At 44.3% G+C, this 27,136-nt stretch overlaps 1 long non-coding RNA gene and 1 pseudogene across 1 annotated transcript; both read right to left on the bottom strand.

The window, feature by feature from the left end:
- Positions 1 to 1,245: 1,245 nt before the first annotated feature.
- Positions 1,246 to 2,317, bottom strand: LOC136147258 (small ribosomal subunit protein uS5 pseudogene; annotated as a pseudogene).
- A 10,893-nt stretch (positions 2,318 to 13,210) lies between these two features.
- Positions 13,211 to 24,795, bottom strand: LOC136147165 (uncharacterized). The gene is made up of 2 exons (XR_010659120.1): positions 24,618 to 24,795; positions 13,211 to 14,161 (listed from the first exon to the last, which is right to left on the bottom strand). It is a non-coding gene; the product is annotated as an uncharacterized lncRNA (long non-coding RNA).
- Between the last annotated feature and the right edge of the window lie 2,341 nt (positions 24,796 to 27,136).

Raw genomic sequence — 27,136 nt, 5'->3', positions numbered from 1 at the left:
TGCTGGTACATTAAAAAAAAAAAAAAAAGAACTCTGATCTTGTATCAGTCTTTTTATTTATTTATTTTTGACTGTGCTGCATCTTACTGCAGGGGCTTTTCTCTAGTTATGACGCGTAGGGGCTATTCTCTAGTTGCAGTGCATGGGCTTCTCACTGCACTGCAGTGGCTTTGCTTGTTGGGGAGCACGGGCTCTAGGGTGCATGGGCTTCACTAGTTGAGGCATGTGGGCTCATTAGTTTTGACTTTCAGGCTCTAGAGCACAGGCTCAATAATTGAAGAACATGGGCTTAGTTGCTCCACAGCATGTGGGACATTCCTGGATCAGGGAACAAACCCATGTCTCCTGCAATAGCAGGCAGCTTCTTTACCACTGGATCACCAGGGAAACCCTAAAAGCCCATTTTGAAATTCTAATACTTATAGTTGACCATTTCTCTTTTCCAGCATTCCATGTGGCTGCCCTGACCTTTCAGTTACATGATGGAGTTACTGGGCATCCCTGACTTTTTCCCAATTGTAATGAAAATACCTTTACTTTTAAAAAATTTTCTTGTAGTTGCTTCCCAGTGTTGTTAGTATCTGCTGCACAGCAAAGTGAATCAGCTACACGTATACATATACCCCCCCTTTTTAGATTTCCTTCCCATTTAGGTCACCACAGAGCACGGGACTGTCATACAGGCTTCCCAGGTGGTGCTAGTGGTAAAGAACTCACCTCCCAAAGCAGGAGACATACAGATGGGTGTTCGGTTCCTGGGTCAGGAAGATCCCTGGAGGAAGGCATAGCAACCCACTCCAGTATTCTTGCCTGGATAATCCCATGGACAGAAGAGCCTGGCTGGCTGCAGTCTACAGAGTCACAGAGTCAGACATTACTGAAACGACTGAGAATCCCACATAGAGTGAAGTGAGTCAGAAAGAAAAAAACAAGTATCTATTAAGGAAAATGCCTTTATTTTTTAACCAGGGCTGGTCCATGGTAAGGTAGGCATGACCCTCATCTCGGGCACAAGATTTAAGAGGGTGTCAAAAAACTCAGGAATCAAAACAGATACAATTTTAACACAAGACTTTATAAAAAAACTAAAAATTAATGCAAAAACATCCACAGTGAACAAGATATTAAAATGTTAAAGAAAAGATTGATTATTACTGATTTGTTTCTTTGGGCCTCAGGATCCAATAGAGCTTGGCTGGCCTCTGTGAATGAACCTATTTTCTTTTTAAAGTTTTCCCCATTACAGACTTCCCTGGTGGTTCAGTGGTAAAGAATCCAACTGCACAATGCAGGAGACATAGATTTGACTACTGATCTGGGAAGATCCTACCTGCTTCAGAACAACTTAGTCCAGTAACTGCAACTACTGAAGTTTGCATGTCTTTTTTTTTTTCCCCCAGTTTCATTCACTTTATTATTCTCTTTATAAAATTATGTGGTGGCTACAACTGGGGGCTGCGTCCTCTGCACAGAGACTCTGGTGTGGGTCTTCACAAGATGGTCAGTGAATTCTTGATATGGAGACTTGGTGAACACCGTCTCTTTCCAGAGGTCAGAGGTGAGGTAACTGTAGGTCTTGGAAATGGCATCAAAAGTGGCCTTGGCAAAGTTGCCCAGGGTGGCGGTGCAGCCCCTGGCAGAAGTGTAGCAGTCGTCGATGCCGGCCATCAGCAGCAGCTTCTTGGGCACAGGGGCGGAGACGATGCCAGTGCAACTGGGGGCAGGGATAAGGCGCCCCCGCACGAAGCCGCAGCAGCCAGTCACCTTGCAAGGAACCATGTGGGGCTTGCCGATCTTGTTCCCCCAGTAGCCTCTTCACACGGGGACGATGGACAGCTTGGCCAGGATGATGGCCCCACGGATGGCATTGGCTACTTGCTTGGAGCACTTGACACCCAGACCGACATGTCCATTGTAATCCCCGATGGCAACAAATGCCTTGAACCTGGTTCGCTGGCCAGCACGCATCTGCTTTTGCACGGGCATAATCTTCAAAACCTCATCCTTGAGGGATGCTCCCAGGAAAAAGTCAATAATCTCAGACTCCTTGATGGGCAGAGAGAAAAGGTAGATCTCCTCCAGGGACTTGATCTTTATGTCCTTGACCAGGCGGCCCACCTTAGCAACCGGGAGCCATTTCTTGTCCTCGGCCTTGCCTCCGCGAGCTCCGCGGCCTCTGCCCCAGCCCCGACCCCGGGCGGACGCTACTACGGAAGCCTACGTGGAAGCTTCCAGGGCTTCCCATTCCGGGGACCCCGGGGCCTCCGGGGCTTCCGGGGCCTCCGGGTCCTCCCACAGCACCGGCGTCGTCCACCATTTGCTGTTTTCACAAAGAAGAAGCTGAAGTTTGCATGTCTTAGAGCCAGTGCTCCGCAACAAGAGAAGCACTTGCAATAAGAAACCCTCACACTGTACTGGAGAGTAGCCCCTGCTCACTACAACTAGAGAAAAGTCCGTGCAGCAATGAAGACGCAATGCAACCATAAATAAATAACTAAATAAATAAAATTATATACAAAAAAGAACCCACTTTCTAATGCAGGGGACTAGGGTTCAATTCCTGGTTGGGGAACTATTCATAAGACCCCATATACCAAGGGGCAACTAAGACCATGTCCCACAACTAGAGAAAGCCCACAAGCTGCAACAAAGACCTGTCACGGCCAACATTAAAAGGAAAGTTTTCCCCCATTAAATACAGTGCTATTGTCGGCTTTTCCAGTGCTTGATGTTGCAAATCATTCTCTCGTCGGTGGATACAAATGGAAGGACCCAGGCTGGCTGCCCCAGGCGGAGGTCCCGTTGTTGAAGGTCTGCAGAATTAACCTATGGCACACTTGTGGTCTAAGAGAAAGTCTCCTATTAAAGATGAAGACAGGAGGTCCTTGTTTCAATTCAGACTTCCATTTACTGTCAGTCCCTGAGCATTATATTTAATGAACAGATGGATGGCCTTTCCATCCTGGGGAACTGGAAATGATGGTCCTGACTGCTGGGCTTGAACAGGAGTGAACAGGAGAGCAACCCACACCGGCTTAAATCCCATGAACGCTTTTTTTCCTACTATATACAAGGAGTGGAGAAACTTTTTTTTTAAATCTTTCAGTCACACCACGATGGGATTTTAGTTCCTTGACCAAGGATTGAACTCAGGCCCCTTGCATTGGCAGCACTGTCTTAACCACTAGACTGCCAGGGATGTCCCGAGAAACATTTCAAGTGAAACATGAAGAAAGAGAATGCAGTAGAAACCCTCTATTAAGTATTATTTAATGGTTATATAATGTTTCCTGTCCCAATAAACATCATCTGACTCTTCCCCTATTAAATATACAAACTGTGTCTTATTTTTGTGTAATAAATAGTGTCTTGGTGTTTCTATAAGGATATGCTCCACACCTTTCACTGCCCTCCAGGACTTTAACCAGGACCCTTATAAAACATTTTTTTTTTTTTCCAATGTGAGGTCCGGTCCTCAGAAAAGGCCCAGCAGATATGGGGCCAGGAGAGTGTTCACCACCTCTGTGGTGGGGGCTGTAGGCAAACATGTTGAGGGTCTCTGCTTATATATATAATTGAAATATACTTGATTTACAATGTTGTATTAGCTTCTGCTGCACAGTAAAATGATTTCAGGTCTCTATATATTTTTTCCATATTCTTTTCCATCATAGTTTATCACAGGATATTGAATACAGTTCTCTGGGCTATACTGTAGGACCTTGTTGTTTATCCATCCTAGATATTATAGTTTACATCTGCTAACCCCAAACTCCCAACCTTTTTCCCCCCACCCTCCTTGGCCACCATAACTCAGTTCTCTGGATCTGTGAGTCCATTTCTGTATTATAGGTAGGTTCATTTGTATCACATTTAAGATTTCACATATAAGTGATATCATATGGTATATGTCTTTCTGTCTGACTCAGTATGATAATCTCTAGGTCCATCCATATTGCTATATGCCCATGGGCCCTACGTGGGCACATTCAGGCAGCTCTGCCTTCCTTATTGTTATTGTTCAGTCGCTCAGCCGTGTCCAACTCTTTGCAAATCCATGGACTGCAGCATGCCAGACTTCCCTGTCCTTCACTATCTCCCAGAGTTTGCTCAGTCTCGTGTCCATTGAGTTGGTGATGCCATCTAACCATCTCAGCCTCTGCCTTCCTTGGGCTGCAACTGACACCTCCATGCCAGGGTTCTTGCCCCAGCAGGATCCAGGAGTACCCTCAGGATGAGAGAGAGAGAGAGAGAGAGAGAGACCAGAGAGAGAGAGAGAGAGAGAGAGAGAGAGAGAGAGAGAGAGAGAGAGAGAGAGAGAGAGAGACCAGAGAGAGAGAGAGAGAGAGACCAGAGAGAGAGAGAGAGAGAGAGAGAGAGAGAGAGAGAGAGAGAGAGAGAGAGAGACCAGACCGGGATGTGCAGCAGAGTCTGGCAGCGTTTTATTTTTCACCGTAGTGTTTATACCCTAAGTTGGTACATTTCTAAGGGGGAGATAAGCACACATTACACCAGCTTGTCCTTCACAAAACCAGGTGTTCTCTGTATATTTTTTGTTTATGAGAGTCTTTTTCCATAGATTTTTGTACATTATCCTTTGGCCTTGAGCTTAGCAGAAAACAGAAAAGTGGCAGTCTCATGATACAGCAGGTTGCAACATAATAGAAATACAATCCTGTTAACACAAAAGTCAGTCTTTTTGCTAAGTTCTCAGCTAAATTTATCTAAAAAGTTTAGCACACAAAGACTCTGCGGCTCTGGTGAGGCAGCCCCTGTTTAGCACTCCTGGTTAAAATTAACAATTGTCTTATTGTTTTTACTCTAGGGCTAAACTCTTATTTTTCTAGATCTTTAACTATATTAACAATAGTTTCCACTGCACAACCTCAGCACATTAACAGCAATCAAACGTTGATCCAATAACCACTTTTAAAATAATATTTTTTGTGTTTTCTAACAGTGCTTCCTCACCCCCCGAAGGGCTCTGTGCCTATTAGGGCCTTTTTTATGGTTAATCTGTATGTATAATATCTTTTGGCCTTCAGGCCTGTTGACAGTTTATGGCTTGCACCTGGTATAACTTTAAGCAACTTCAGTAACCGACCCTGTCTTTTTGTCGTTAATCTATTTTCTTTCTATTAGGCGTCATCTCTATGGGAACTAGATAGGATTACATTAAAGGAACAGAAATGCGAAGGATTGCAAAAACAGCAGATATAGCACAAAACAGGCTCTTAGTCTAAAAGTTAACTACCTGTAAGAAGTCACCAGCTAATCTCTTGCAATGGGAGCACACATTTATCAAACAAGCCAGAATGCCAGCAAAAGGGTTTAAATTGAAGCATTTCTTTCATCCCTGGCCCCTTCATAGGGTACCAGCGTCGAGGAGATTTATTAATTAGGGTTTTAAGTTGCTCTTTATTCAATGAAAGAGGAGCAGGAGAGCTCTCGGCAGGCAACACAAGAATCTGCAGCAGGGCAAACAAGAACAACAGCAGAAAAGGGGGGAGGATACAGGATGGGGTAGAGGCCGAGGCCAACCTGGAGGGTCCCTTGTATCCTGAACGGCCGTGCACGTCAGGTTTTTTCCTCATGACCTCGTCATGGGTGGGATCCTGAACGGCCTTGGGTGTCAGGTATTTTCTTCATGACCTCGTCATGAATGGGGTCCTGAACGGCCTTGGGTGCCAGGTATTTTCCTCATGACCTCGTCATGGATGGGATCCTGAACGGCCTTGGGTGTCAGGTATTTTCTTCATGACCTCGTCATGGGTGGGACCTCCCACAATGGCTGCCGGCACCTCCTCCCACCCACTCCCTCCCTTCTGACACTCCCCCTCCCCAGTTTCCTTGCAAGTTGCTCCCTCAAAAACATCCACACATATTTAATCCTGCCTTGGGTCTGCTTCTCAGAGGACCTGACCTAACACAGTTCCTTACAGGAAAGAAAACAGAATAAAAGTCACATACACAAAAAAACAAACTCCAATACCCTTTAGAAAGCACAGAACCAAAGACACAAGTATATTTATGGGTAAATTTACAATAAAAGTTCTAAGAAAATAAGAGAGGCAGCGACTACTGTCGCAGGAAGGGGAGAAGCTTACACCCCTAGGATCAGCTGACTGCTCACCCTCAAGACTTTCTGAATCTTTTTTTTTTTTTTTGTCAAAATAACCCTCAAGCAAAAAAAAAAGAAACCAAAAAACAAAAAACACAGCATAAGGCAAATAGTTTAGCCTACTATGCTTTGTCACTTCAGTTGTGTCCGACTCCTTTGCGACCCCATAGAAAATAGCCCACCAAGTTCCTCTGTCCAGGGGATGGAGTGGGTTGCCATGCCCTTCTCTAAAATATCTTCCCAACCCAAGGACTGAACTCAAGTCTCATTATGTCGCCTGCACTGGCAGACAGGTTCTTTACCACTAGCACCACCTAGGAGTCCTGATACATGACTATTAAACACCCTGGCAACCCCAGCCAGGTAAAGAGATAGACCGTGCCAGCCACCTGAGGCCTCCCCAGTGCTGCTCAGACACCAAGACCCCACCGTGTGCGCCCTGACCGCCTTGACTGTGCGGTCATCACCATCTCACCTCTCCTTAACCATTTCCCACTGATCACCCAGCCCTCAACACTGATCACATCACTTTCAATCCATCGGCCTCTACTTCTCTATCTACCCTTGCAATTAATTCACTGCAGACACCGAATCATTTGTTGAGAGGGCATTTCCCTTGATTGAGATTTTGATGACTGCCCTACAGCTGGGAACACCATCCCCTGACCTCTGCACTCCAACAGACTGGTGGTGGGAAATGGAGGCTGAGTTGGGTTCAGATTAGAATCTGGAGGCAAACGACTTTCCTGGCAACGTGGTGCTCTTCCTCCCTCAAGAGGCAGGAGCTCCAGACACCACTCTCTGCTACATCCCCTGGCATCAGCACTGCCACCCAGGGTGTCCATTCATGCATCCACATGCTGGACCCCTTCTGAACACAGAAGGGGTTCACCTGCCACCGGGCTGCCCAGTGCTGCAGCTCGTACAAGGAAGCAAGACAAACAATTCAATCTTTTCTGTTATTTATCAAAGTTCAAAAAAGTCATTCTCCAAAGGTGACCAATTAGGTTGTTTTTTTTCCTCAGTATCATTCAGAAGTTACAGAAAACTCTAATTCGAAAAGATACATACACCCCAGTGTTCACTGTAGCACTAGTTACAAAAGCCAGAACAAAGAAGCAACGTAAATGTCCATCAACAGAGAAATAGGTGAAAAAGATGTGGTACATATACACAATGGACTATTACTCAGCCAGAAAAAGAATGAACTAATGCCATTTGCAGTCACATGGATGGACCTAGAGATGATCGTACTAAGTGAAGTTAAGTCAGACAGACAGTCAGAGAAAGACAAGTACCATATGATATCATTTATACAGGACTTCCCAGGTAGCGCTAGTGGTAAATAACCTGGATGCCAATGTAGGAGACCTAAGAGACAAAGGTTTGATCCCTGAGTCAGGAAGATTCTCTGGACGAGGAAATAGCAGCCCACTCCAATCCACCTGCAATGCAGGAGACCTGGGTTCAATCCCTGTGTTGGGAAGATCCCCTGGAGAAGGGAATGGCAACCCACTCCAGTATTCTGGCCTGGAGAATTCCATGGACAGAAGAGCTTGGCAGGCTACAGTCCATGGGGTTGCAAAGAGTGGAACACAACTAAGCGACTTTCACTTTTCACATTTTTCTAATATTCTTGCCTGGAGAATCCCATGAACACAGGAGCCTGGCGGGCGATTGTCCGTAGGGTTACAGAGAGTGAGACACAACTGAAGCAACGTAGCATGCACGAACACATGCCTTATATGTGGAATCTAAAAAAGGTTACAAACTTATTTACAAAACAGAAATAGACTCACATACATAGAAAACAAGTTTATGCTTACTAAAGCAGAAAGGGAAGAGGGATAAATTAGGAGTCTGGAATTACCATATATACACTACTATATACAAAATGGATAACCAGCAAGGCCCTCCTGTATAGCACAGGGAACTCTACTCAATATTCTGTTAACCTATAATGGAAAAGAATCCGAAACAAAATAGATACATGTATAACTGAATAACAGTACTATACACCTGAAACTAACACAACATTGTAAATGATCTATACTTCAATTTTTTTAAAAAAATGAACTCCAGATTTAAACTTCTTAGATGCATTTCAATCTGCTGCAGTTTTTCCTCTTGCTGATGTTCAAAGTGTCCCATCTTTGGTCTCTTCAAGTCCCAGGTCCTTTTAATACCATGCCAGTGGGCCTGAAGGTTCCTCTGCTCTGACAAAATGTTCCAGGTACAGCTTGTACAGTTCCTATTCTTGACCCAGAATCTGCCATTTGTCTGAGGAGTCCTAGTTTCCTTTAGCAGAAAATTGAATTTCAAACCCACCGTCAAGAGCCTGGGTATCTTTCTGCTGATGGCGAGGCCACCATTTCCAGGCCTATCTGGGCAACAGAGCTGATTAGGGGAGTTAATATTTAGTGGGGAGAAAGTCTCAGTTTCACAAGATTAAAGAATTCTGAACATGGATGGTGGTGATGGCTGCAAACAACATGAATGTACTTAATGCCACAGAACTGAACACTTAAAAACAGTGAAGAGAGTCAATTTCATGGTGTATTTTACCACAGTTTTTTTTTTAAAAAGGCACTAAATATACCTGATTTATACAATTTTCACACAACAGTAGGATACAAATTTTATTCCAGTTCCCACAGGCTATAAACTAGGAACACTGGAACATATCCAGGGACATCAAACAAAGTGCAAAAAAAAATTATGTTGACTTAGTTCATAGTGCTTTTCAGGTCTATTATATCCTTCTGCTCTGTATGTTTACTCTATTAATTATTCAGAGTTTGATATTGAAACTCCAGCTAAAAATCTTAATTTAGCTACTTAAAAATTGTAATATACAGTGGAACTATATATAACTTTGTTCTGTATTTTCCAAGTCTTCTGTAAATGTGTTATCATACTTTCAAAATTTTAAAAATAAAAGAGAAATAAATACAAAGCACTGAAAATTTTTTCCAATAAGTGAGTCCCACACAAAAGTCAACACTGGAGGGGGAGGGGAAAAAAAAAAAAAAGTCAACACTGACCAGGAAATGAGGGTGGTACCCAAACACTTCTAACAAGACTCTCCTTCACTAGTGAGCAACTGTGAATGAGGATGAACTAAATTTGTTTCAATCTTACTTTGCAATCAGCTTCAAAGTTTTTAGGACAAATACTAAATCACTCAGCCTAACTATTTAATAAGCAGAGCTGTTAGGTATTTCTTTTGTCCTGGAGACTATGTGAAATTAAGGCAACATGAAGGGTGCTGTGATCTGAGAAAGTTTAGGATCCTAAGGAAGTTTCTGGTTTCATCTTAACTCCATTGCCATATGATCCAGCAGCCCCACTCCTGGACATATACCCAGTCATAACAGCACTATTCTCAAAAACCAAGACCTGCGTAGCACAGGGAACTACATTCAACATCCTGTGATAAACCATAATGGAAAAACATGAAGGGAATGTATACATTTGTGTAACTTAGGTACTGTACAGCAGAAATTAACACAGCATTTAAGTCAACTGCACATCAATAAAATGGAAGAAAAAAAACCCACAACTCCATATCCTCTGTGGCTTCAGAAGAGCAGCTCACTTTTACTGAGATTTACGTGCGAGATTCAGGACGGTGTAGCTCCAGGACCTAGTGCAGTGCCCTCGTGGAGCAGCCCTCCTGGGGCCCCCACACTCCATCCATCTAGCCAGCAGTGGGCAGAGCCAGGCAGCAAACCTGCTGTGTGATGTGTGAGTGAGTCCAGCCACGGCAGAGTTGCCTGGAGGGGCTGCTGTCCTGCGGAAGCCAGTGCACCTGAGCTTGACCATCTGGACACAGCCTCAGACCCCAGCCCAAGCAGCTGGGGAAGGAGACAGAATGTACCAGACAGGCAGATCCCAGCCCAGGTCCCCCGTGTTGACCACACCGCTCCTGACACCTCTGCAGGCAGGACCCAGCTGTCCCCTTGGCCGGGCACACAGGGCACAGGCTCAGATGGCCTCGAGGCCAGCACCTGGCACACGCAGGTGTGTCCTATGCGCACCGGAGCCTGCGCTTCTGCAGGCTCAGCCAGGAGCTAAACAGCACTTGGCCGTTGATCAACTGCTTCCTCTTTCTGCATAAACATCCCTGTCAGATGCACACTGCCGTCATGCCCATTTAACAGACAGGAAGGAGAGGAGACTGAGGTTCAGAGGTGGGGGCTCCCAGGGGGCGCCAGAGTGAGTGGGAAGATGAGTCAAGATCTGTCTCTGCCTTGGGCCCCCCTTGTCCCCGCTCTGTCACCAGCCCTCGACCCCTGCTGCTACCTGCCCTTGCTCATCACCAGATCCCCAACATGCCCCTTCCTAGGTCCCTCTCTGCTTCCCTTTCACTCTCCTCGGCGTCCACCAGCCCACCTGCCCAAGGGCTCTGTGAACACTGGCCACTCCTGCCCTCTCATTGCGTCCTGATTCTAATCCCCGGGGGCTGAGCCTTGGAGAGGAACTCACAGGCACCTGGTGTGCTGGGTCATGAGCGTGATTACCTTGTGCCGGGAGCTGCCTGGGACCAAGGGATGAGGAGGCCTGTGTGCTGACCCGGCCACCCACTGTGTCCACACAGTCCCAGGACCGGCTGGAGTGCTCTGCTCCTATGCATGTGTGCATGCTAAGACACTTCAGTCATATACAACTCTGTGACCTCATGGACTGTAGCCTACCAGGTCCCTCTGTCTGCAGGTTTCTCCAGGCAAGAATACTGAAGTGGGTTGCCATTCCCTCCTCCAGGGGATCTTCCTGACCCAAGATCAATCCTGAATCTCTTGCATCTTCTGCACTGGCAGGAGGATTCTTTACCTAACAAGTCATCTATAAGGCGTTTACTTAAATATGGGCGTTCATGTGGTTTTTTCGGGTTCTTTTCCCATTTAATTTATTACAGAGGGCTGCAGAAGATGCCTTGTGCTATACAGTGGGTCCTTTTTTATTGTATTTTTATAAATGGTAGTGTGTGTATGTTAATCAGAACCAGCTAATTTCTCCCTGCTCCCCCATCATTTTTCCTAAGTCTGTGAGCCTGTTCCTGTTTAGTAAAGTTCATTTACATCTATTTTTAGATTCCATCTAGTGCTGACATCATGATTCTTGCCTCTCCCTCTCTTACTTCACTTAGTATCATCTCTTTAAAACTTTTCTGTGGCTGGAAACGGCATACTTTCATTTTATTCATGGCTGAGTAATACTGTATTGTGTATATGTACCCCATTTTCTTTATCCACTCATCAGTCCTTCTACTCGTAGGTTGCTTCTGTATCTTAGCTAGTGTACATGGTGCTGCCATGATTGTTGGTGTGCAGGTGTCTTAAAATTTTGTTTTTCTCTGAATCTATGCCCAGGTGTGAGATTGCTGGGTCACATGGTACTTCGTGTTTAGTTTTTCAAAAAACCTTGGTATTGTTCTCCCTAGTGGATGTAAATTTCCATCAATAGTGTAGGATTCACTTCTCTTCACACCATTTCCAGCATTTATTGTTGTAGATTTTTTGAGATGGCCATTCTGACCGGTGTGAGATGACACTTCATTGTACTTTTTTTTCTCATTGTATTTTTGACTTACCTTCCTCTAAGAATTAGTGTTGCAGGGTATCTTTTCATGTTTTAAGGCCTCTTATGCCTTCTTCAGAGAAATCTTTTGACTCATTTTTTAAATTTGGTTAAAGAAAAAAAATATCGACCTGCACTAGCTGTTCGTGTGTTTTGGAGATGAATTCCCTGTGGGTATCTTTGTTTGCAAGTGTTTTTTCCCATTACGGTTGTCTTTGTCTTTCATTTACGATCTTTCTGTGCAAATGGTTTTAAGGTTAATTGGGTCCCAAGTTTATTACAATCAGAATCTGCTATTTTTGTCAAAGCATGTTCTGCTTGTTTTCAAGCTTCATGGTATCCATTTTTCCATTTAGATCTTTAATCTATTTGGAGTATATTTTTGTGTATGGTGTTATGAAGTATTCTAATTTCATTCTCGTTTTCCTCCTAGAAAGAACCTGCACACTATCTTCCACAGTGAGTTGAAAGTCACTCAGTCGTGTCCAACTCTTTGCGACCCTATGGATTAAACAGTCCATGGAATTCTCCAGGCAGAATACTAGAGTGGGTAGCCTTTCCCTTCTCCAGGGGATCGTCCCAAACCAGGGATCGAACCCAGGTCTCCCACAATCCAGGTAGATTCTTTACCAACTGAGTTATCAGGGAAGTCCTCCACAGTAGCTGTTCCCAATTTCCATTTCCAGCATCAGTGTGGGAGGGTTCCCTTTTCTTCTTCCCCTCTCCAACATTTATTATTTGTGGTTTTCCAGTGGCCATTCTGACCCATGTGAAGTGATACCTTGTTGCAATCGTGAGTTGCATTTCTCTAATATTTAACAACGTTGACATCTTTTCATGTGATGCTTTTAAAATGGTGTGTGCTAAATCTACCTCTTGACATTGACTCCTTGACCATCTGCCTTTGAATTCTTTTCCGCTGACCCTGTCTAGGATATTCCCTGCACAGGTGATTTTTACCACAGCCCGGGTGGCCCTGTATTAAGTGGGCCATCAGCACAGGCTTAAGTTGTTTTGGAAAGTGCCCACAAGGTGGCAGCATTTCTTCATGCCCCTTTTTTCTTCTTGTAATTTGTTATTTTATATTGCAGTAGAGTTGATTTCTGATGTTGTGTCAGTTTTAGGTGTACAGAAACTTGATTCAGTAATCTATAAACATCTATTTTTGTTCGGGTTTTTTTCCCCATATAGGTGATTACAGTGTGTTCAGTAGAGTTCCCAGGGCTATTCTTTAGGCTGTTTTTGATCATCTATTTGATATAACTTAGTGTGTATATATGTCAATTTCAAACTCTAAATTGATGCCTCCCCACTAACATTTTCTTATAATCATAAACTGGTTTCCTACATTTGAGCCTGTTTTGTAAGTTAGTTCATCTGTATGAATATACAGCTTCCACCTGTAAGTAATACAGTATTTGTCTTTCTCTTGACCGACTTCTTTCTGTTGCTGGCCAACACTTTGGCCTTCTCTGCCCACCGAAGCCGAATGAAAACTAGAAGGCAGAATTTGAAAGAAATAGAACAGTGGCTTTTATTCTCAGGTAGTGGAGAGGGGAACACAGTATGCTCCTGGCTCAAGAACTGTGTCCCTAAAGCAAGGTGCTCACAGTCAGAAGCAGTCAGGAGTCGGTGATAAGGAAACAAAGGTGATAGGATCTTGATTTCTTCCTCTTGCATCATTTCAAAGACAGTCATAAACTGACATCAGTAACCAAGTAACTGCATCTGGCAGTTTGGTGGCTCTGAGGCCTTCTTTCTGACATGTAACTACAAGGGGAAGGCTGTTGTAAAGGTAAACATGAGATACAGACAGAGGATGTATTTAGCATGGAGTCAAGTGAAGTGTAGCTCCTGCAGAGTTCGGGGGCAGAAGAGTAAACTTAGTTACAGACATTCGGAATCAGGAACAGTTAAAGTAAAATAAACTAGGAATGTTCAGGCCTCTTCACTGTTCTTCTTTATCTTCTTTGCTCTCAGAGAAGTGAAAAAGAAAAACCCATTCCTCTTTTTTCTTTTCACTGCAACAAATCCCCCGTCAGTTTATTCCCTCCTAACAATGGAGGAAGGGAAATACGTCATTCTTGTCTGGCTGAGGACAAACTTCAGTTTTGCTCCGTTTGAAAATCACCAGCTATTCAGCCCAGGGACCATCTATCTCCTACTTCAAATTTTCCTTGAGATGTGAACCCCAAGAAATCTTTATTGGGGTGATGAGGGACAGATGGTCAGTCTTCTGTAACTTCTTTAATGCTGACACGGGACTCATAGACCCTACCTAGTTGGAGTCATGGAGCTCTTGTCCTGTTCTATTAAGGGGTCCCAGGTGACCCCTTAATGTGGTTTTAGTGACTTTTGTGGTTATTCCTGCTGGATCTGTTTGGAGAAGTGACTGTAATCTCTTTGGGGGCATGGGTTTTCTTTGCACATCATCTGTATCTTGATGTGAATCTGTGTCATCTGGAGAGACAAAACAAAACAGGTATTTAGAAAAGGAAAAGAAAACAAAAAAAACCCAGGGGAAGTGTTACTGCAGCTAGGGATTAAAGCAGGAGTAAGAACCAAGTCTTGTTTGATGACAATTTTGATTGTGGTCCAGGCACAGTCAGTGCTTGGGTCATCATGTCCAAAGGAATGGAGCCATTTGGACTCAGAAGTAGTTGGGGAAATGACAACCTCAATGTTAACAGACAAAATAGAAAAAATTAAGCCTGAATCCTAATTTAGATTTAACACTTTAAGAAAACTTGTAGCCAGGTAGCCGGTTGTCTAGGTTTATTTAAGTAGGTCTTAACCTTTAAAGTGGCTATTGATCATTACACATGCATTTTTTTTCTGTGTAACATACGGTCCAGAACAATTTCTTGGTCTAAACATGTAAGAGTTAAGAGACCTTTAAAAAGTAAGGCTGTAGTTATCTGCTGCTTTTATTTTTCGAATAGCTGACAGTATCCTAAGTCTAAAACAGCTCAGAAAATTCAAGTTGTTAACAATACAAGGACTCATCTGAAATCACACCATAGTGTCACCTAGTCACTTTCATAGCTACTCTATGTTGACTTTACTTATAATTTTTCCTTAAATAGCCAAAGCTACTGTCACTGCCAATGATGTTAATGTTTCTCTAGGTACAAGAAGATGCAAAATTCAGGGCTTACAAAAATCTCCTCCTGAAAGTGTTTAACTATCTGAAGGCCTCTTCTGCCAATTTTTCCAGAGCACAGAGTGCCTCATTTCTAATTTCCACCCTGAATTCCTTTCAGGGGGTGTTGAAGGTCAGCAGCTTCAGTGGCCATGATTTAATTTCTGTAGAGATAGATGGCAAGTGCCAACTGGCTGAGCCCCTTCAGGGTCATGAAGCTGACCATGGTTTGAGGGCATTACATGACCATTTTGTCCCATGGTGATAGGAATATTCATTCCCAAGTCTTATGAAGATTTTGTTGATAGGCCACTAAATGTGCTGTCACTGGACTAGGCCATAAAACAGTATTCAAAATTCTCTGGACTACCTGTGCTTCTGAATCTCTTATGGTCCAGGAAAATATTCCCTTTTGTTCTTTTTTCCCATATCTAGAGTTACACTGTTGCAATTACTGACCTTATATGGGGCTGTATACTATCATTTTATCAGCAACTCAGTCACATACTTGGTAATGTAAGGGACAACATGTTATGAAACAGGCAATATACAAAACAATATTAAAGAAAATAGCTAGCAGTTAATAGTAAGGCCATAAATAAGAACTTAAGAACTTCCATTAGGTGTTGCCCAGTATATATCAAAGTCATCTGACTTAATTTGTTCTGTACCAATCCTTATTTCTTAGGGAAACTATATATATTGGCATTGTCCATAAGGCACCTAGCCTGTTTTCTAGTATTACCAGACTGATTATCCTTAGTATGATTTAATTTTTCCCAGTATAGAGGAGGCTTTAAAATGTATTACCATAGCCTGATGTTAACTATATAAATCCTTCCCATAACCGTGGGAGGTTTTATTCCTTGGTTGAAATTTTGTTTGTTGCTCTAACTGAACTTGAGTAATAGAGGAGATCTTATATTTATGGTCAAGTTCAGAGCAGGCATTATTCATTTATAAGGCGAGAGGATCTCATCTCATGATATCAACGGTGGCCAGAAAATGAGTATAATTTTTCTCTTTTAAGATGGGAATACCAGACCACCTGACCTGCCTCTTGAGAAACCTGAAGCAACAGTTAGAAGTGGACATGGAACAACAGATTGGTTCCAAATAGGAAAAGGAGTACGTCAAGGCTGTATATCATCACCCTGCTTATTTAACTTAAATGCAGAATACATCATGAGAAACGCTGGGCTGGAGGAAGCACAAGCTGGAATCAAGATTGCCTGGAGAAATATCAATAACCTCAGATATGCAGGTGACACCACCCTTATGGCAGAAAGTGAAGAACTAAACAGCCTCTTGATGAAAGTGAAAGAGGAGAGTGAAAAAGTTGGCTTAAAGCTCAACACTCAGAAAACTAAGATAATGGCATCTGGTCCCATCACCTCATGGGAAAAAGATGGGGAAACAGTGGAAACAATGGCTGACTTTATTTTTCTGGGCTCCAAAATCACTGCAGATGGTGACTGCAGCCATGAAATTAAAAGACGCTTACTCCTTGGAAGGAAAGCTATGACCAACCTAGACAGCATATTAAAAAGCAGAGACATTACTTTGTCAACAAAGGTCCGTCTAGCTGAGGCTATGGTTTTTTCAGTGGTCATGTATGAATATGAGAATTGGACTATAAAGAAAGCTGAGTGCTGAAGAATTGATGCTTTTGAACTGTGGTGTTGGAGAAGACTCTTCAGAGTCCCTTGGACTGCTAGGAGATCCAACCAGTCCATCCTAAAGGAGATCAGTCCTGGATGTTCATTGGAAGGACTGATGCTGAAGCTGAAACTCCAATACCTTGGCCACCTGATGCGAAGAGCTGATTCATTGGAAAAGCTGATTCATTCCCTGATGCTGGGAAAGAGTGAGGGCAGGAAGAGAAGGGGACGACAGAGGATGAGATGGTTAGATGGCATCACCAACTCGATGGACATGGGTTTGGGTGGAATCCAGAAGTTGGTGATGGACAGGGAGGCCTGGCGTGCTGTGGTTCATGGGGTTGCAAAGAGTCGGACTCAACTGAGCGACTGAACTGACTGACTGAATCTTCGACAAAGGAGGCAAGAATACACAATGAGGAAAAGACAAGTCTCCTTTAGTAAGTGGTGTTGAGAAACACTTCCTAGATGTCACTGGGCAGTGTGTCACCCTACCTGTTCTACCCCAAACACACCAAGATGCCCCCACATCTCCAAGGCTGCTCAAGCCCCTGACAGTCAGGACCCACCATCTCTGGCTCTGACCTGCCCAAACCACATTATCCCACTGCCACACATTTGGCCCCCACCCCCATACCAGGTACCCCCACTTTAGAGTGGCCCCTCTACCTGGAGGTTCTTCTGGTCTGAGCTCTAGATGGGCAAATCCACCTGCTCTTCCAAGAGGGTACCAAGTCCCCCCCACCCTGCCCCATGCTAGGTGCTCACACCTTCCAGCCTGGGCTCCTCTGGAGCCAGAGTCACACTCAGGGTCTGATCCCCCCCACACACACCCCCATCAGCCCCCCTCCACTCCTCTCCTGACTCCACCCAGCTCTAGACAGGTATCAGAATGATGGAACAGAGCAGGCACTTGGGAAATACCTGTTGGATGGACTGCTGGATAGATGTATGGTTGGGTGGATGGACAGGTGCTGGACTGATGGATGGATGGATGGAAGGGTGGATAGATGGTTGGATGGATGGTTGAATGGATGTATGGATGGTTGGATGGATGAGTGGATGGCTGGATGGATAAATGATTGGATGAGTAGATGGGTGGATTGATGGATGGAGATGGATGGATGGTTGGATGGACAGACAGCTGGATGGATGGATAAGTGGATGGACAGATGGATGAGTGGATAAGTAGGTGGATGGATGGATGAGTGGATGGATAGATGAATGGATGGATGGTTGAATGGAGCCCCTGGCAAAGGGGCTCAGCAGTAACTAAAGAGAAGGCACCCACCCCAGCACTAGCACTGCAGAGACCTCACAGATGAGAGGGCTGGGAGGGAATGCTAGGGGCTGCCATTTAAGTGTCTGGTACCCCTATCAGACAAGTCATCAGACAAGTCATCTCATAATGGATGAAAGGAGCAACACATGCAGAGTTAAGGCAGGGTTCCCAAAGCTGGGAGTGGGGAGAACATTGCCATATCCAGGAGCCCCCAGGGCAGCTCCCTCATTAAGTTGATGCAAGCGAGAGATGTCTCTGACTCTGGAAGTGGGGGGAGGGGAGGGACATATCACAGCCGTTGAAGCACCTTTCTTAAGCACTGACCAGGTTGTGATCAAGAAGAAAACCATTCCTCGAGGAAACTGAAAAGCTGAAACCTGTGAAAGCCCAAAGGCGACACACAATCAAGAGCTCTCAGTCTAGAGGGGCTCCTGTTCTGAACAGCTGCAGCGCAGGGACATTCCCCCAAGAGCAGACGGCACCGTCCACCCTGCCACACACCAGCTCCCTCCTGTCCGTCTCCTGAAGAGCAGGAAAAGGTCACGGGTAGAATCTCTGCTGCACACGGACACAGAAAAGGCACGTCCAGGTGGGGCTGAGGTCACGCCTGCCTCAGGGACTCACGATCGAGCCGTCAGGCCAGGTGGGCAGCACCAGGACTCGCTCTCTAGCTAGAGATCCAAGGTAGCTCCTGGAGTGTAGGCCTGGCAGGCAAGCTGGGATACACACACATAACACATGACTGACACTTAGCAGGCACTCTACTGTGATAGATGTTCACACACGTATTTCCGGTCTTGCTCCATCATCGCCATAGTGTTGCTGGCAAGGAGGAAGGAGCAGGCCTCAATCTGCCCCTCTCAGGAGGAGGCCCTTGCTGGCCGGCAGCTGCTGGAGGCTTCCTGGACTCCTAATCCCCACCCCATAGCTGTCACCAGCTCTGGGTGACACGCACAGATATCAGAACACATGGCCCAGCATCACAATGGAAGACCCAAGAACACAAACTGCATTTCATTGGAGCAACGTGCACCCTTGCTGCCCACTGGGGGTGGGGTGGGGTGGGTTGAGAAATCCATCACTGCTAAACACAGGCATTGGCTCAGTGAACAGGTCTCCTAGTTTCCAAACAATGGATCTTTCCAAGACTTTGACAGACCAACCTGGGAAAACTACACAACATTTCTTTTTCCAACTTTGAACTTTTCTTTTGTATCGAGGTATAGCCAATTAACAACGCTGTGATAGTTTCAGGTGAACAGCAGAGGACTCACACATATACATAAAAGTCTCTCACAGTAAATATTACAGGTCACTCAATTACAAACACCAAAAATGAGTAAATGATCAAATGTGGTATTTGTGGGTCGCAAGAAGAAAGGCCCATCACAGACAAAAAGCTCCACAAGCTGAATATTCTAGAATATGTTCAGTCTACAATCACTGTCCACGCCCAGCAACATTGATACACCACTGCTTTATTTTAAAAAAAAAAAAAGCTCTCTGGAGTGGAAAATTAGGTCTGGAATTAAATTTCTGTACCTGTGTTAGTTAAACCATATGCTAAGAGTGAACCATGTAAATTCACTTTGTTAGTATTTAATTATGCTTCCATAGTTCAAAACCTCGTTGATCAATACGTCTGTCAACCAAATCAGGCAATTTTTAAATCTTTCCTCCTTTTCTTGGTAGAAAAACCCACTGAGGTTTGAGTATAAACTGCTTGAAATACCATTTTTAGTCACTTTGTGTTAAGGCAAAAAACTCAAGCTGTCATAAAATGTACCAAAACCAGAAAATAGCTGGGCTAATGGCTTATTAGTCATGAGTCTGAGCAAGCTCCGGGAGCTGGTGATGGACAGGGAAGCCTGGCATGCTGCAGTCCATGGGGTCACAAAGAGTCGGACACGACTGAGCAACTGAACTGAATAGTTATATCAGAACAGAAGAAATATGCCAAAGAATGTAAAACAAAACAGCAGTATACCCTAGTTTCTATAATATTTTCATCATACTACAAAAGGTTCAGCTTTGCTCCAATTTGTATTTACATTACAACTGTGCAAGAACTAAGAAACATATGCTTCTATCATTTTATGACACAAGCCACCTTGTAAATTATAAATAAAAATTGCTTTTAAAAATCTAGTACTTTTTATTCCAACCACTGAAATTTAAAGAGTATTTCACTTGTTTCTCCTTTACAGTAACCTTTACAAACTGAAATAAAAAAGAAAAAATTAACTTAGAAATACTGAAGAAAAAAAAAAAGACTACCTGAGTACAGTTATCTTTCAAAGACAACCTCTACACAGAAACTCTTTTGTGGCCAAAATGAACCTAATGAGCCTCTTGAAAAGAACATCATTTAAGCCTTTGGACCACTTAAGTATTCAAAGTTATACTGCCGAACAGTCATAATGTCACCTGTTGGGAGTTAGTCCAACTAATCTGAAGAACCTTAAGTACAGAAGCTCACCCTAAACCTTAAATCAATGGGCTAGATAAGCTATCCAAGAATAGCTAACAAAAGTTGTAGTTGTGCTTTCTCAAAGTCCAACTAGTCAAAAGCTACACTGCAGAAACAAATTCAGTTAAAGAAAAATACTTATACCACATTATTTTAAAAGTTTATTAGTTTACACAAGGCAATAAGCTATTCTGCTGCAGATTATCAGCAACTAGCAAAGTGACAGATGAAAAACATCTTATGTTCTTCTTGTGGGCTAAGTCATTTCAGTTGTGTTCTACTCTTTGTGACCCTATGGATCACAGCCTGCCAGGCTCCTCTGTCCATGGAATTCTCAAGATAAGAATACTGGAGTGGGTTGTCACGCAGTTCTCCAGGGGGCCTTCCCAACCCAGGGATCAAACTACGTCTCTTATATCTCCTGCACTGGCAAGCAGGCTCTTTACCACTAGCACCACCTGGGAAGCTCCATGTTCTTAAAAGCAGCCAAACAAATTAAACTAAATTAACAGAGGAAGTCATTAATCACAAAAAAGTGATGACCATCTGGTTTTGGATTTGAAAAGTTTTTATCAGAGACAAACCAAGAGAACCACAATAGTTTAAGTTATTCCAATCGCCATTTAAAATTGTTCCCCAGTGTGTTTCTGCTGCCAGAGCAGAAATGGCTACCAGTTTAGTAGAGCCTGCCAAGAGCTGGCAACAACAGAAACAACTTTTAACAACATAAATGATCAATAGGACTTAAAATGCATTTATAAACTGTATTGATAGTATACCATAAGATATATGTACACACACATAAAGTTCTTGACCATCTCCATGAATCCAATTTCAGCCATTTTAGAACTTTAAAAACATACATCTATTATGTATTCTAAATAAGTAAAATGGTTAGCAACATTGACACTTTACAATTAAGACTATTTTTCACAGACAAAAACTATTCACCAAGAACACACATAGAAATTGTCTTTAACTAAATATTACACCATTTATTATACCGCTTATTTTTTTAAGAACTACAACTGTCAAATATAGTTGACACGTCTCAAATATCTGTGCTAAAAGTTAAGAGAAACAAAATACTAAGAATATTAAAGCATCATCCCATTTATCTCTGGCTAAATGTAAAATCAGTTTTTATTACCTGAACATAACATCAATACACAGAAAAGGAACCCTCCAGGATTCAAACTTTGCCAGACAATCCAACAAATAAAAGTTAAATGTACTAATTTTAAATGTTAGCTTTATCTTTAATGTAATTACTCAGTGCTTACTCAGCAAATTATCAGTAAAGTCAGTTCAGTCACTCAGTCGTGTCCAACTCTTTGTGACCCCATGGACTACAGCACACCAGGCTTTCCAGTGCATCACCAACTCCCAGAGCTTGCTCAAACTCATGTCCTTCGAGTCTGTAATGCCATCCAACCATCTCATCCTCTGTCGTCCCCTTCTCCTGCCTTCAATCTTTCCCAGTATCAGGGTCTTTTTCAATGAGTCAGTTCTTTGCATCAGGTGGCCAAAGTATTGGAGCTTCAGTATCAGTCCTTCCAATGAATAAATGAATATTCAGGACTGATTTCCTTTAGGACTGACTGGTTTGATCTCCTTGCAGTTCAAGGGAGTCTTCTGCAACACCACAGTTTGAAAGCATCAATTATTCAGCGCTCAGTTTTCTTTATAGTCCAACCCTTAACATCCATACATGACTACTAGAAAAAACTACAGTTTTGACTAGGCGGACCTTTATTGACAAAGTAATGTCTCTGCTTTTGAATGTGTTGTCCAGATTGGTCATAGCTTTTCTTCCAATGAGCAAGGGTCTTTTAATTTCATGGCTGCAGTCACTATCTGCAGTGATCTTGCAGCCCCCTAAAATAAAAGTCTGTCACTGTTTCCATTGTTTCCCCATCTATTTGTCATGAAGTGATGGGACTGGATGCCAGCATCCTAGTTTTTTGAATGCTGAGTTTAAGCCAACTTTTTCACTCCTCTTTCACTTTCATCAAGAGGCTCTTTAGTTCTTCACTTTCTGCCATAATGCTGGTGTCATCTGCGTATCTGAAGCTATTGATATTTCTCCCAGCAATCTTGATTCCATGCTTATATATGTTGTACCATTGTTTAACAAGAGAAACTTTCAAGTTTAAAAAAGAATCATGAAAAAAGCTTTCCCATCATTCATATCTTCACGATTACAGAAGCTCAATTCTTCTTCAGTGTTTTAATAAAATTGTTAGTTCCAAAAGAATATTCCTTTTTCCTTATGAGAAAGGAACTAACTTTGCGACCCCATGGATTGCAGCATGGCCAAGCCTCCCTGTTCTTCACTATCTCCTAGAGTTGGCTCAAATTCATGTCCACTGAAGTCTCTGATGCTATCTAACCATCTCATCCTCGGTGGCCCTCTTCTCTAATTCACTGCTGCAGCAGCACGTGGACACACCTTTACTCTATCTCCTCTCCCACTATCTTTCCGCCAGTTTAGAAGTGAAGCACTTCCTCCAGAAAGCCATCCGTAACTATCCCAAATCTGGGTCATTTTCCTTTGATGTCCTACAGTGAGGATTAATTTTTTGTGCCATGGATCCTTCACAGTCGGGTTGTCTTTCGGCATTTACCCAGAATTTTTCTACAAACATGTAAAACAGTACTACAAAAGAAACCAACTGTATTGAAAGAGTCATAAAAACATTTAGAATATCATGTGCTGTGGTATTCTATGAGCTCCTTAATTGCTACAACAAACATTTAGCTGCTGATCCACGAACTACCACAGTTCTGAAATGATGAACAGCATACATTACATCTGAATGTATCTCCCACAACTTTATGCTGGGATGTGAAAACAGACAGTTAATACTACTGTGGGAGAGTTGTTTTGCTTTTTTGTGGGGGAGAAAACCTAGTCATAACTGAACTACAAATTTTAGTTAGAAAATAGGAAAAAAAAAAACCTCTCCCGTCCAAGTTCAAGAGGTGTTGTGAATTATAAACACCCTACATCAAGAATCCTTGCTCTAAAACATCTGGCTTAAAAAAAGCAATCCACAGAAGTAGTCACATAGCTTCTCTGAGTAGGAGAAAGCAGGTATTAAGAGTCAGTTACGGAGGAAACTGACTCCGGCAACCTCTTAAATACTCCATAGTTAACAATACGCTTGGATTTGGTGTATATGATTAAAAGTAATTTTAACGCACATCAAAGTTTGAAAATCCCTACAATTTTTGAAGACATCTCGACATCCGTGGTAACTAACACGTACAGCCATAATAATGAAGGAGAATTTTAAAGTTGCTCGCCTTACAAAACTTTACTTTCACTTTAGTTTACTGTAAAGTCTCCACTTCAACGTAAATTAATAGATGCAGTAATTGTGAAAATTACAGAGCTGTGTTCCCCTGGAAATCAAGCTCTCTACAGTCAATCTCCACGTTGATCGGAGACAGTAAAAACTCAAATCACTGTTAATCAAATATTACCGCAATTAGCCAAACCACTGCCGTACTTAAAGGGCTGCCATCAAGGCGAGGGGACTTCTAAATGAAAATACATTAAGGCAGTTTTCAGCTACTGTTCTACAAGCCACCGCGCGCCCATAGCGCGCGCACGTTCCCATAGGACCTTGGCACTCGGCTTTTCGGACGGCAAAAGGATACCTTCGGGCGTCAGAAAGCCGACTCGGATGCTCGCGCTTTTTTCTCCTGTCCCCACCCACGTTCCCCCCGCCCCGGCCACTGCGACGAACCGGTTCCCGCTCCGAGGCAGGGGAAGGAGGAGGCGCTCCTCTGCCCTAAAGCCGCGCGTGCGGCCGCGAGCCGGGAACCCAGGCGCAGGCGCCTGTGAGGGGGCGGCCATCTTAAAACGCAGTTCTCCCACCCTGAGGCGCAAAGCTCATGCTCTCCGCGAGGTACCCCACCTCCCGGCCCCGGTCGCCCCGGAGCGCCAACCTTCGGGCGCCCACGCGGACGAGCGAGCCCCGCACGGCGCCCGAAGCAGCCGCCGCCGCCTCCTCTCCCGCGCGCCACATCACTTCCCCTAACGGCCGCCGAGGCGCGCCCGCCGCCTCCCTACAATAGGGTACCTTCTCCGCGCCCGCTTCCTCTCAAGGACAATCACGGTACCAAGGCTGTGCCACGTGGCAAGGGCTCCCTCTCCCACCCTAACGCCTGCCTAACGCTTCCGCCTCCCAAAATATTTTTATCCCCGCGACGCACAGCAATACCCCGCCGCGATGCGCTTCCCCCGCACCAAGCCCTGCCCACCAGGTCCCCAGGTCGCGACCCCCGCCATCCCCGGCCCTGTCTCTCTCCCCGGAGTCGTTAGATGCCTTTCCCCGGGGGTTCAGACTCACCCTCCTGGAATTTAGTCTCCAGGTCCTGCTTCGGAGTCATTTATAAGTGATTCACCGCCGCCTCTTCCTTCTCCCACCTGCCGCAACTACCGCCCTCTACTCTTTACCCCACCCAGCTTCGTGTCAGAGGCGCCATCAGGCACCGCCAGATTTGCCACCGCCCGCAGAGCCCATCTCCGCAACCAGGCAACAACTGGTCTAACCAACAGCTGCCCACCGCGCGCCCGCGCCGACCCGGGGCACGCCGGGATTGGTAGTTCCCACGCCCTCAAGGCGCCCCGGGGGGCGCGGGCAGGTCGGAGGCCTTTCCCCCTCCTCCGCCCTTAATGCCCAACCTCCACCCCCGCCGCCGAGGCGCCGGCGTTTTTCAGTTCAGTTCCGTTCAATCGCTCAATCCTGTCCAACTCTGTGACCCCCGTGGACTGCAGCACACCAGGCTTCCCAGTCCATCTCCAACTCCCAGAGCTTGCTCAGACTATGGAGTCAGTGATGCCATCCAACCATCTCATCCTCTGTAGTCCCCTTCTCCTCCTGCCTTCAATTTTTCCCAGCATCGGGGTCTTTTCCACTGAGTCAGTTCTTTGCATCAGGTGGCCAAAGTTTTGGAGTTTCAGTTTCAACATCAGTCCTTCCATTGAATATTCAGGACTGATTTCCTTTAGGATTGACTGGTTTGAGCTCCTTACTTCCCAGGGGACTCTCAAGAGTCTTCCCCAACACCACTTCAAGAGCATCAGCTCTTCATTGCTCAGCTTTATAGTCCAACTCTCACATCCATACATGACTACTGGACAAACCATAGCTTTGACTAGAAGGACCACTGTTGACAAAATAACGTCTCTGCTTTTTAATATGCTGTCTAGGTTGGTCATAACTTTTCTTCCAAGGAGCAAGCGTCTTTTAATTTCATCTGCAGTGATTTTGGAGCCCAAGAAAAGAAAGTCTGTCACTGTTTCCATTGTTTCCCCATCTATTTGCCATGAAGTGATGGGACTGGATGCCATGATCTTCCTTTTTTGAATGTTTAGCTTTAAGCCAGTTTTTCCACTCTCCTCATTCACTTTCATTAGAGGCTTGTTAGTTCCTCTTCACTTTCTGCCAAAAGGGTGATATCAGCTGTGTATCTGAGGTTATTGATATTTCTCCCAGCAATCTTGATTCCAGCTTGTGCTTCATCCAGCCTGGCATTTAACATGATGTACTCGGTATATAAGTCAAATAACCAGGGTGACAATATACAGCCTTGACATGCTCCTTTCCCAATTCGGAACCAGTCCATTTTTCCATGTCGAGTTCTAACTGTTGCTTCTTGACCTGCATACTGATCTGAGGAGGCAGGTAAGGTGGTCTGGTATTCCCATCTCTTGAAGAATTTTCCAGAATATGTTGTGATGTACACACTCAAGGGCTTTGGTGTAATCAGTAAAGCAGAAGTAGATGTTTTTCTGGAATTATTTTGCTTTTTCAATGATCCAAAGGATGTTGGCAATTTGTTCTCTGATTCCTCTGCCTTTCCTAAATCCAGCTTGGACATCTGGAAATTCATGGTTCATGTACTGTTGAAGCCTAGCTTAGAGAATTTTGAGCATTACTTTGCTAGCTGTGAGATGAGTGTAATTGTGTGGTAGTTTGAACATTCTTTGGTGTTGCCCTTCTTTGGGATTGGAATGAAAACTGAGCTTTTCCAGTCCTGTGGCCACTGCTGAGTTTTCCAAATTTGCTGGCATATTGAGTGCAGCACTTTCACAGCATCATCTTTTAGGTTTTGAAATAGCTCAACTGGAATTCCATCACCTCCACTAACTTTGTTCGTAATGATGCTTCCTAAGGCCCACTTGACTTCGCATTCCTGGATGTCTGGCTCTAGGTGAGTCATCACACCACTGTGGTTATCTGTGTCATAAAGATCTTTTTTAATGTAGTTCTTCTGTGTATTCTTGCCACCTTTTCTTAATATCTTTTGCTTCTGTTAGGTGCATACCATTTCTGTCCTTTATTGTGCCCATCTTTGCATGAAACTTTCCCTTGGTATCTCTAATTACAGCCTAGACTTGATTTTACATTATTGTCAGGGCAAGGGAAAGCGAGGCTTTGCCTAACCCACACAAAAGTAGGGGAAAGACCCAGTTGCAGAGGTCTATAGGCAATATACGACTACAACACTGTAGACTTGAGAATGGCCAGAGAGAAATAGCAGCTTCTGAAGCCCCTTGTCAATAGCATTTTGAGCAGCTTCTGCACAGGGAAGCTTCAGGGTCAGCAATCTGGCCAGAAAGGGGGTAGGTCATGGAGTCTGCCTCTGGGTGTTTCATCATTCAGCAAGCTCACTGCCAGTTTATTTGGTGTGACTGACGGCCATCTGTGGGGTCCTGTGCCTTCCCTTCTCCACCAGGGTCCTGCGGAAATGGGACGAAGTGGGCGACACTGGGCAGGCTGAGGGGTCAGCCTTTGGCTTTTTGAGATGATGGAGCTCTGCCCACCGCCAAAAGAGGCAACTGTGAATAACACTACGTGATACT

The sequence above is a fragment of the Muntiacus reevesi genome, chromosome 15 (assembly GCF_963930625.1).
Source record: "Muntiacus reevesi chromosome 15, mMunRee1.1, whole genome shotgun sequence".
Classification (NCBI taxonomy): Eukaryota; Metazoa; Chordata; class Mammalia; order Artiodactyla; family Cervidae; genus Muntiacus; species Muntiacus reevesi.
Note: the sequence above shows the minus strand (reverse complement) of the source record. Positions and strands in the feature narration are given on the sequence as shown.